We start from the raw sequence: 11,885 nt of genomic DNA, 5'->3' as shown, positions 1-11,885 counted from the left end.
AGCTTTGGTTCTCCTATCATAATTTTTCTTGATGTTCTCTTGGATGACTTGGGTTTTATTGTAGACTTCCTATCTTCATTTTTGCAGTTGTATGGCATGGTTTATTCTTCTCTGTGGGTCATTGGGTTCAACTTGGGAATCTTGAAGTAGTATAAAAATAGGGATTCCTAAGGATATGGGGAAAACAACATCTATCCCATAAACTAGTTGGAGAGGGGACATACCAATGGATTTCTTGGTAGTGACTATATCAGCCCACAAAGCATTGATTAATTTGTTATGGCAAGGATTCTTGTTATCTTGCAACAAATTCTTAACGATATTTACCAAAATTTTATTGGAAGACACAGCTAGCCCATTTCCTAGTGGATAATAAGTAGTAGAGTGACAAAATTTTATGTTGTATTTGTTGCAAAATTCCACCATCTTATTTGGTTTGAAAGTTGTTACATTGTGAGTAATAATCTTGTTTGGGCATCCAAATATAGGAAGAATGTTTCCTTCTAAAAATTTAATCATTACTGCATATGTGGCTTGTCTTGTAGGTATAGCTTTAATCCATTTGGTAAAATAGTCAGTGGCTGTAAGGATCCACTTACACTGGGTTGAGGAACTCTAGTGTATTTCTCTAATGAAATCCAAACCCCATTTCTAGAAAGGAGTTTCAACTGATATAGGCTTCAAGGGTAGGGGTAACAATTATTTTTCCTTTAAATATTTTGCATTGATGACATGTGGTGACTTTCCTGTGTACATCTACAAACAAGGTGGGCTAGTAGAACCCAGCCCTTAAAAACTTGTTTGTTGTTGTCTTCCAATACAATTGTCCTCCACAATCACCGTCATGGAATTCCTACATAATTTTATCTGCTTCATCTTTTAGCACAGAGTTAAGTAGAATTCTACCTGCATCTTTCCAGTATACATTATTATCCAAAATACACAATCTCCCAGCCTTTAACTTATGAAATTTGGCTTTAGTTTTAGTCAAACTTGGAGGAACTTGTAAATTTTGTAGTACAAAAAGGATGTCTTCGTACCATGGAGAGGTAGAAAAGGATTATGATACCTGTAGAGTTGCCTGCCCTTTGTGTTCATCTAGTTCATCTTTGAAATTTATATCAAGTGCATGGAAATTAGATTTTTCCATCATTTTTCCGTATCCCTGACCTTTGATCTACTTGGCATGCTTGATTTCAAGATCATATTCCAACATAATAGAAATCCATTTGCCCCTTTTTCCATCAGGATCCTTTTTTTTCAAAATATATTTTACAGTAGCATTAGGGACATATGAAATTATATCGGAGTGTAAAATGTAAACTCCAAAGTCCTTTAATGCTTTTACCAAGGCAAAATCATGTTTCTCCATTATATTGTATTTCAATGAAGCATCCCTTAAAGCCCTACTAAAGAAAGATATTGGCTACTCTTGTCCTTCATTGTTCTTCTCCAATAAAACAACCGCAATAGTATGATCATATGCAAAGGAGAACAACTTAAAATCTTTGGTGAAATCAAGACTAATAATACAAGAGCAGCTATTAGAGCTAGTTTAACTTTACTGAAAGACTTTTTGGCTTCAGAGTTCGACTTTATTTCAGTATCATTTTTCAACATATTTGTGATAGACCTGAGGATTTCTTCTAAATTAGGAATATATCTCCTGAGGAAATTTACTCTCCCAATGAGGGACTGGACTTCTTTCTTAGTTCTGGGAGGGCAATTTTGAGGATAGCTTCAACTCTGTTACGATCAATTCTAATGCATTCCTTGGAAATGATGTGGACTATATGTTTTCCCTCTTCCAAATGAAACAATGTTTTCTTGGGGTTGAGTGAGATGCCAAATTTCCTATATTTTTCAAAGACTCTTCTTAAATGCAGCAAGTGTTCTTTGTCAGTCTTTGAAAATAAAGTGATGTCATCTAGATAAATGATAATGAACCTGCCAATTTCATCAGCAAAGTCAAAATTCATTGCCCTTTGGAAGGTGGCTCCAACATTCATTAGACCAAAAGGCATCTTTACATACATAAAGGTACCCCATGGTGTAGTAAATTTTGTCTTTTGTTGGTCATTAGGGTGAAATAGGACTTGGTTATAACCTGAAAATCCATCTAATAAAGAGATCCTACTCAATCCGACTAACTTTCGTAATATATGATCCATTTTTAGGAGGGCGTAGTTGTCCTTAACAGAGGAGTTATTCAAGTTTCAGAATTCTACACATAACCTGATTTCTCTTGTTTTCTTCCTTGTAGGTACTAGGTTTGAAACACACTAGAAAATATAAGAGCTACAATAATTTTGGCAGTGTATAGCTTCTTAACATCCTTTTCTATTCAAGACAATTTTGGCATTGTATAGCTTCTTAACTTCTTTTTCTATTCGAGGAAATTGGACTGGATTGACACTTATTATATATTTTTTAAAGGTTTTTCATCTTCTTTAAGGGGAATAATATGTTGAATGTTGTTGGTGTCATAGGATTTTAGGTCCTCATAACTCCAGGCAAAAACATTAGAAAAATCTTTCAAAATTTTAATTCATTTATTTTTTTCATCGGGAGGCAAGGATTTAGATAATTTGATAATCTTAGGGATCTATGCAGTCCCTATGTTGCATTCCTCTACCCCAGCCCCTTTTGGTTCATTTTTGGGCTTTTTGGCTACATCATTGAAATCAAATAGATGTCATAAAGGTGTTAACCCCTTAGGCAAAAAATTATCCTTTAATTGCAACGCTTCTAAAGGTTTTGAATCCTCATTAGCTTATTTTAACACTACTTCACTCTCATTTATTTCTACATCATTATCTAAATTTATATTGGTACATTCAAATTCATCTTCTAATTTCAAGAGGTTTTCAATTTGTTCGTCATTGCCAAAAACATGCCAGAATCTAATGTTATGAGGCATAGTTGGCATGTCTTTAACTTATACTAAATATTTTATATTTGAGTGGAAAGGCATCTTGCAATTAATGGATTAAACAACAAATGAATTCGCTAAAATGTTATGGTTTTGAGGTATCACAGACAAATAATATTTAGGAAGGCATTGTAACAAATCCAAAACTGCATTTCTGTATGCCCTTAATCTAGGGTGTTTTGCAAAATTTCACCCATAACTTGTTTTATAATTAGATCAGAATCTCCATGTATAGAATATGTTTTTCTTCTAGTTTCTTTAGAATTTGTAGCCCTAAAATCAGTGCCTCATATTCTACAATGTTATTTGTGCACATAAAATTAAGTTTTTAACCATGTCCTTATGCTCTGTTTGTTGCTACATTTGCAAAAAATACACCTATCCCTCATCCAAATTTACACACAGCTCCATAAAAATTCATAATACACGAATATTCTCCCTCTGGATTTGATTCTTCAATATTAAATTTTATTGTTTTGTATTACTAACTTCTTCCTCTAAGGGTAAAACTTCATTTTCCACACAATCATCATTGTATAAGATGAAAGAGTCCATGTATCAATGTACTGAATTGATGGGATAATTGTTAGGCTTATCTTGATTGTTGACCATGTACTTCATGACTGTTTCCCTATAAAATCTTCTAGGTTGGCCAAACACATGAATGGTGGCATAATTCATATCCATCTACAAAGTGCCTTGCAGGTTTTCCCCCATGATCTAGACAGTAGCATCCCATACTTTGGAGGTATACCTGCTACTACGATGTCTATGACTAGACTCCTAGAAGGTATATGAACTAGAGTGAAACATAAATATTCTATCATACCAAGACATCTAACTTTATTTGAATCAAAAGAGTACAAGTCTTTGTATGGTCTGGTGATGTCTAACCCTAATTTCTCCATGATAGCTCTAGGCATCAAATTGTGAGAGGCTCAAGAGTCAAGCATTGCATTGTGTATGATTTTATCAGGGATGTTCAAGCTTATTTAGAAACGTGGAACAATTCCATCTTCATGCTTACCCTCAACTTCACATCCAAACAAGAGTTCAAGATGGTCATCAGTCAAATTGGTTGTGTCTAACCCTTCTCCTATTTTTAAGGTTTTCATGATTTCAGTCTTGTATAGAGTTTTAGACATCGATTATGTTCAAGGAATGGGGATCATTACCTTAGCCAATTCAGCTTCCATATTAAAATATGTCTGAGATCTATCACCTTCCTTGACATTTACATCAATTTTTTTAGAAATTTCTTTTTGAGAATTAGGTTTTGGTTGGCTAGAGCAAGGGCCATCATTTTGAGTTTTGCTGGAAGAAGTTCCAATTTCCTTTTTTCTTCTTAATTTTTATTGTTTATGCACGTCCATAATGGAATTTTGATATGCTTGTTTATAATATTTTGATTCTAATGGGAGCTCTTCTGGTTGAGAGAGAAAAAATTGATGTTACTCTTCTTTGGTCAAGAATATGTGATCTATCTCGCTTTCTTCAAATAGATTTATTCAATTTTCTTCTAGTTCTTCAGACAGTTCAAGTTCTTCATGAGTATAATTTTCCTAAAATGGAGGCCTCACTAGTTGTTGATCACCAGGGCCTCTCTGTTCCCTTTGTTTAACTAGTGGTGGTTTTCTCCTAAAGTTGGGGTTTCGACTTTGAGGTCCACCCTGGGATTCTCTAGGAGGTGTTCTATCTACCGCTGCCATCCTCTCCATCATTTTTTCCATATTTTTAAATAGATTATCTAGTTTTGAATTTAATTAATAGGAGGTAGGTTTCTCCTTGATAGTGACCCTTCCTTCTGTTTTTAATTTAGCTATTTTGGTTAATAAAATAGTCTCTACCTTAACAAAAATTCTTTGCATCTCTTCGACAATGGTTGTGTCTCTTTCTCTTAATTGATAGACCATGTCTACTATTAGGTTCCCATATTGTCTATTTTTGACTGTGTATTTTGCCATTATATTACCCTCTTCAACCCTTAGGTGAAAGCCTTTGCTAGTGTTTTGTCTTAATCATTCTGAAAGGTACAGAGTAACTTTCCTCATTGCTATATGTTTAATTATTCAACACGTAATGATGCTATATTTATAATTATTCCCTGAAGTTGATTAAAGTGTTGACTAATTGCTGAAACTTCCTAATTGGCAGGATCACATTTTGCCATTGCTTAAACAGCGGAAACAGCGCAAACCGTGAAGTTGAAACAACAAGAACAGCAGGAACCTCAAGCTGAAACAGCACGAACAACATGCGCACTTTGAGGAACAGTTGAGATTTGCGTAACAAATCTGCATCGGCAAAGGAGTCTGACCGATTACTATATTGGTCGTAATGATCATGAGCCTCATGACTGTAACAATATTTTGTTATCAAGAACTGAATTTCTTATATTTGGTACAAAAGGGTTGAATCCGAATGTATGAAAATCTATTGTAATAGATGTCTCCTCTATAAAGAGGAGACATCTACATTAGAGAGGGGGACGGAAAGGAGGGGAACAAACTGTAACACAAAACTTGTAGTGAAGGGATGAGACTGAATCTCTTTTTGTAATATGGTTTATTGGCAAATGAATACAATTCTGTTCTGAGTATTTTATTTTAATTCCTGTGTTCTGGGGAATCTTGTGAGAAGGACAGGGCCCACCTTCATCACAAGATTCACCCATCTCTTTACGTTGTGTGGTGTGTGTGTGATTTCTGTTTATATCACAGTTACTGCTTCTAAAAATATTTACTTTTGCTGAAACTTTGTTTTCCTTTTTAACTGATTGTTGTTGCCTATGAGTGCCTCACCGGTGATTAGGATTTACAGAGTGTATGGGTGAACTGGACAACAGAGGCAGGTGCTGAAAGTCCTTACTCTAAGGATAGGGTCCTGATTCTTTGTTGTAGGACAGCCATCACTTCCTTTTGCAGATTTGTTTCCTTTAAGTTATTTGTTCTTACTTCATTTCTGCAATAGGCTGTAACTACTGTAACTGCTGTAACACAGAATAGGGATTTAATAGATAAGTAGACTATTTATACTACAGCTTTTAATACCATTAAGATTGAGTACATACAATACGTATTCACCTTTGGAATAATCAGACTTTCCCGGGTTGATAATTTATGTGGCACTCGACTATTTTATTAATAAACAATTAAAGTGACCAACATTTTGGCACCGTTGCCGAGGAAGGCGATTGAAGATTTTAAGGGTATTAACATTTTTGTTTAGAAATGTAGGATGCATGAGAGGACGCAATAAGGATAACCATTCAGGCGGCAAAGGAAAAGGAGGAGGAAGAAAAACTTTTATTGATGATATTATTTCGAAAGCTGAGACATCCCAGAGGTTAAGCTCTTGGAGGCCACAGACCCAACACTCTTCCCAGACAGATTATCAGACAGAGGAAGTAGTGGGACCAGAGAGGGTTATAGAACCATCAGAATATACTGAGGAACCGGTGGAAGAAGACAAACGACCAGTAGAAGAACCAATAGAGGAAGTTAAGGTGGAGGAACCAGTGCAGGACATTGAAATTCCAACAGAAAACTTCGAAGACCAGGCAAGCGCATCAGGAAAACAAACAATGGAGGATAAAAATGAAGGACTTTTCAGTGGAGGTCGCAGAATAGAGGGAAGGGGAGAAAATTTTCTCTCCACCCTGGAATTCCCCATTGGAGATCTCCCTAGAGGAGCAACTCCTATGAAGAATATCCCACTTTCAACATTACCCAATTTCCATGGGTTATCCACAGAAGATCCTGATGAATTTCTTTTTGAATTTGATATATTGTGTAGAAGTTATGACTATGTTAATGCTGCTCATAAATTGAAGTTGTTTCCAGCTACATTAAAAGGGAACGCATTAAGATGGTTCATGAGCTTGGGAGCTCATGTGATTACAACATGGGACTAGATGAAGGAGAAATTTTTGGCTAAATACCAATATTATTGTCGAACAAGAGAAAGGAAGGAGGAATTATTCAAGATGACTCAGAAGGAGGATGAAAATCTGGAGGACTTCGTGGAAAGGCTACAGTATAACTTACAGCGATCTGATCATCCTGATATAAGTAAGGATATTCTCAAGTCAATATTGCTAAAAGGGGTATGAGATGATTGTTTAGATATGTTGAATATGCTTGGAAAAGGAGACATATATAAGGAATCCTATGATGAGATTATCAATCTCTATAAAATATGTTCGAGAGGAGCAGCAAGCAGACCAAAGATAAAAGACAGTACATACTCAAGAGTCCAGAAATCAGCAAGTGGAGGAGAAACACGGGCTGAAATAGGTAACTTACTTGAAGAATTTAAAACTGAAATGTTAAGCTCTTTTGCTTCACAAATTGATACCTTGCAGGTTAAAAAGAAGAAGGTAGAAGCAGAAGTTGCTCTGGCTATTTTCTGCTCTAAATGCAGGGAAAAACACCCACTAAGGGAATGCCCCCTAGACAAGGTACCAATCTGCACTATTTGTGAAAAGGACCATGAGACTCAACAGTGCCCTTCTTTGCTAGGAATAAAAGTAGCACTGCAGCCAACTAAAGAAGAAGTTGAAGCAGTGTACCTCCTCACACAGAGAAGGCAATGGCAACCACGAGGACAAGGTACGAATTCTAACGTGTCGTTTAATCGTTGGAATAATCATCCTCCTTTTCAAACAAATTACCCACCCTTCAACCAAATGCAGTACCCACACCTTAACCAAATGAATTTCCCACCCATGCAGCAACCAAACCCTCCTTTTGTTGATCCTACGATGTGGAATCCCTGGGCTCTTCAGCAAACCTATTATAATCAATGGAACCCGAATTGGACAGCTCCACAGCTCCCATTTCCAAACCAATTACCTCAGTATCAACAATCTCTCTCCTTACCATCAAATGCCCCACCAAATAATCAGACAATAAGACCCCAGCTGCCTATACAACCTAACCTCAACCCGAATAATAATAAAGCTCTGCAAGTAATTGATGTTCAAAACCAACTGGTTTCTCCTATGCAAGGTAATGACATTCATTTACGCTCTGGAAGAATAGTTGAACCCATTATTGATGACATTGCTTCCGATTCTAATAAATAAGAAATTAGAAAAGAAAAGTCATCTAATGTTGAAACAGTTGGATCATCTTCTAATAACAATGCTAAAATAGTTGAAACATCCCCTAAAAAGACTACTGAAGCAGCAGAGCCACCATTCCCTGAACGTTTGGTTCTTACCAAAACACTTGAGCCACCTGCTTTTAATCTGTTAGGGGAACTGCAGAATTTATATGTTAAAATTCCACTCTTATAAGCACTGAGAGATGTACCGATTCACGCTAGAACTATTAGAGATATTTGTATTAAGAAACCTGGAAGAAAAGCTAAGGACCCCCTCACAGTTCATGTGATGGGTGATCTAGTTGCTCTAATGTCAGAAAAAAAGCCCCCTGTGAAATATGGTGACCCTGGTCACCCTACAGTCACAGTTCAGGTTGGTAAAACCTTTGTTTCTAGAGTTCTAGTAGATCTGGGTGCTGCAATAAACATTATGACACTTGAAACAGCACAGTTACTGCAGTTAAAAAATTTAATTAGGGAAACCCCAACCATTCTAGAGCTGGCTGACCGCTCCACAATCAAACCTGAAGGAGTCATTGAGGACCTGATAATTTCAGTCAAATCTTGGAATTATCCAGCTCATTTTTTGGTATTACAGACCAAAACAAAGTTGGGGCATCATCCATTGATTTTAGGGATACCTTGGCTGGCTACAGCAGATGCCTTCATAAGCTGTAGGTCAGGTTCAATGACATTTCTAATGGATGTGAAACCAAACAGCTTACTCTGTATCCTCATGCTACACCTATGATTAATAATGATAACTCTTTGTGGTTAGATTATGAGGATGATGAGACTCAACCCATCTTTACTATCAGACAAGCCCTAACTTTTAAAGATTCAACCGAAGATGAATTAATTAGTAGATTTATTTCTGAACCTTCTTCGGTTAACTCTGAAATACATGATCACTTGACTACAATCTTGGAATCTGAATCACAGAAAAATCTTAAAACTGAAGACTTATCTCAGACATCAGCTGACACCCCCTCCAAAAGTATAGTAGTCGAAATCGAGCCTGGCAAAACATTAAATATAAACCCTAACCTAACAGATGTTGAAACACAACAGTTAGTGAAGTTACTCCACGAGAATAAACAAGCATTCGGATGGGATTACACAGATATGAAGGGAATTTCTTCTGAATTATGTACTCATCGTATTTATATTAAAGAAGGATCCCGCCCAGTCTGCCAACCCCAACGACGAATGAATCCCAATTTAAGGGAAATTGTGAAGGAAGAACTTCAAAAACTGTTGAATGCAGGATTTATATATCTTATATATGATAGTGAATGGGTTTCACCATTAGTAATAGTACCTAAGAAAAATGGGAAATGGAGAGTGTGTGTGGATTACAGAGCTCTAAATAAGGCTACTCAGAAAGATTTTCCCTTACCATTTATTGATCAGGTACTAGATAATTTGGTAGGTAAGAGATTCTTTTCCGTTTTGGATGGATTTAGTGGATATAATCAGATCAAGATTGCACCCCAAGATCAGGACAAGACCACTTTTACTAGTCCATGGGGGACTTTTTCTTATAGAGTTCTTCCATTTGGACTATGTAATGCCCCAACAACATTTCAAAGAGCGGTGATAGGAATTTTTTCTGATATGCTTAATGATTCCTTAGAAATATTTATGGATGACTTTACTCCTTATGGTGTGACTATTGAAGATGCTTTACAAAACCTTGAAAAAGTACTTAAATGGTGTATAGAAGCACATCTTGCCTTAAGTACTGAAAAATGTCATATGATGATGAATCAAGGTAGTGTTTTGGGACACTTCATTTCATTCCTAGGAATTCAAGTTGATCCAGCTAAAGTACAAGTAATTCAGACTCTGCCTATCCCTAAAACAAAAACTGATGTAAGAAGTTTTTTAGGACACGCTGGATATTATAGAAGATTTATCAAGGATTTTTCTAAAATAGCTTCTCCTTTGTTTGTGTTACTTATGAAAAATGTTGAATTTAAGTGGACTGATGGTTGTCAAAAAGCATTCAATGAACTTAAACATCAATTGTCTACAGCTCCCATTTTAAGAGGACCTGACTGGGTACTCCCCTTTCATATATCCTATGATGCTTCAGATACTGCAATTGGAGCTGTCTTGGGTCAAGAAGAAAACAATCTTACCTATGTTATCTACTTTATTAGTAAAAATATGACCCCTGCTGAACTTAATTATACAGTCACCGAGAAAGAATTCTTAGCAGTTATTTATGCTATTAATAAGTTTCAACATTACATTACTGGTTACACTACCTTTGTGCATACTGATCACTCGGCCATTAAATATTTAATGAAAAAATCAGTTACAAATGCTCGAGTTACCAGACGGTTCTTATTATTACAAGAATTTGGTATCACAATTGTAGATCGACCAGGTAAAGAAAATGTAGTTGCTGATTTTCTTTCTCGGTTAAAAACTGATGAAAATATTCCAGTGGATGATTCTTTTCCTGATGAATATTTATTTGCAGTATCTGCTCACTCACCTTGGTATGCAGACATTGCCAATTACTGAGTTGCAGGGAAAATACCATCACACCTATCGCACAGAGAGAAAAGAAAGATCGTTCAGCAAAGTGCTAGGTATAGCTGGATAAGTGGGTGTCTCTTTCACACAGGACTCGATCAGGAAATTCGAAGATGCATCAGAGAAGATGAAGTTTATGATATATTGAAGGCTTGCCACGATGGCCCTTGTGGAGGGCATTTTTCAGACAAAAGAACAGCACACAAAGTTCTCAGAATGGGTTACTATTGGCCCTCACTTTTCAAGGACGCAAAGAAATATGTTAGGGCCTGCGACAGCTGTCAGAGAATGGGCCAGCCTAATCACGGGGATGAAATGCCACTTAACCCCCAGGTAATACTTGAACCTTGTGAAAAATGGGCACTAGATTTTATAGGTCCCATCAATCCTCCATCCAATCAAAGAGTTTACATACTGGTTTGCACAAATTATATGACTAAGTGGGTAGAAGCTAAGGCACTCATCAAAGCTAATGAAGAATCAGTGTTAACTTTTCTATTTGAAGAAATCTTTGTTAGGTTTGGTTTGCCTAGAGAGCTAGTTACAGATGGAGGACCTCCTCTTAATTCTCACGGCTTCAAAGATACACTCCAGAAATATCACATTAAGCATAAAATGACTACACCTTATCACCCCCAGGAAAATAAAGTCATAGAAGCCATTTTAACAAAGACAGTCAAGGAGAATAGAAGGGACTGGTTTCAAAGGTTGCCGAAAGCATTATGGGCTTACAGAACTACTTGGAGGAACACTACGGGTTTTTCACCTTATGAATTAGTTTATGGTAAAAGTGTTGTTTTTCCTGTGGAATTTGAAATCAAAACCTTAAGGACTTCTTTAGCTGTTAACCTTGATTTGATTGATGCACAGACAGCTAGGTTGCGGCAGCTTCAGGAATTGGATGAAAAGAGGTTGGATGCCATCCATCAAACAACCATGATACAACAGCAAAGAACCAGGTGGCATGACAAAACTATTAAGCACAAGCAGTTCCAAAAAGGTAATTGGGCCTTACTGTATGACTCCCGTTTTGAAATTTTTCAGGGGAAATTAAGAACAAGGTGGCTAGGACCTTATGAAGTAGATGTTGTTTTTCCAAATGGAACAGTCAGACTCCTAATGATTGATGATAGTAGAACACCATTATTAGTGAATGGGTATCGACTCCGTTTGTATCAACGGCCTATTTCTAAAGAGGATTTCAAAGCTACTTTCATGACAGACATACACTATGCCTTTTTGGGCAAACCGCCTATCCCTCAATGCACTTAATTTCCTGTTTATATATTTATTTTTAGAT

Source organism: Pinus tabuliformis, chromosome 8 (assembly GCF_031772625.1).
Source record: "Pinus tabuliformis cultivar Carrire ecotype Pingquan chromosome 8, CPIR1, whole genome shotgun sequence".
Classification (NCBI taxonomy): domain Eukaryota; kingdom Viridiplantae; phylum Streptophyta; class Pinopsida; order Pinales; family Pinaceae; genus Pinus; species Pinus tabuliformis.
This window is presented reverse-complemented; position numbering follows the sequence as displayed.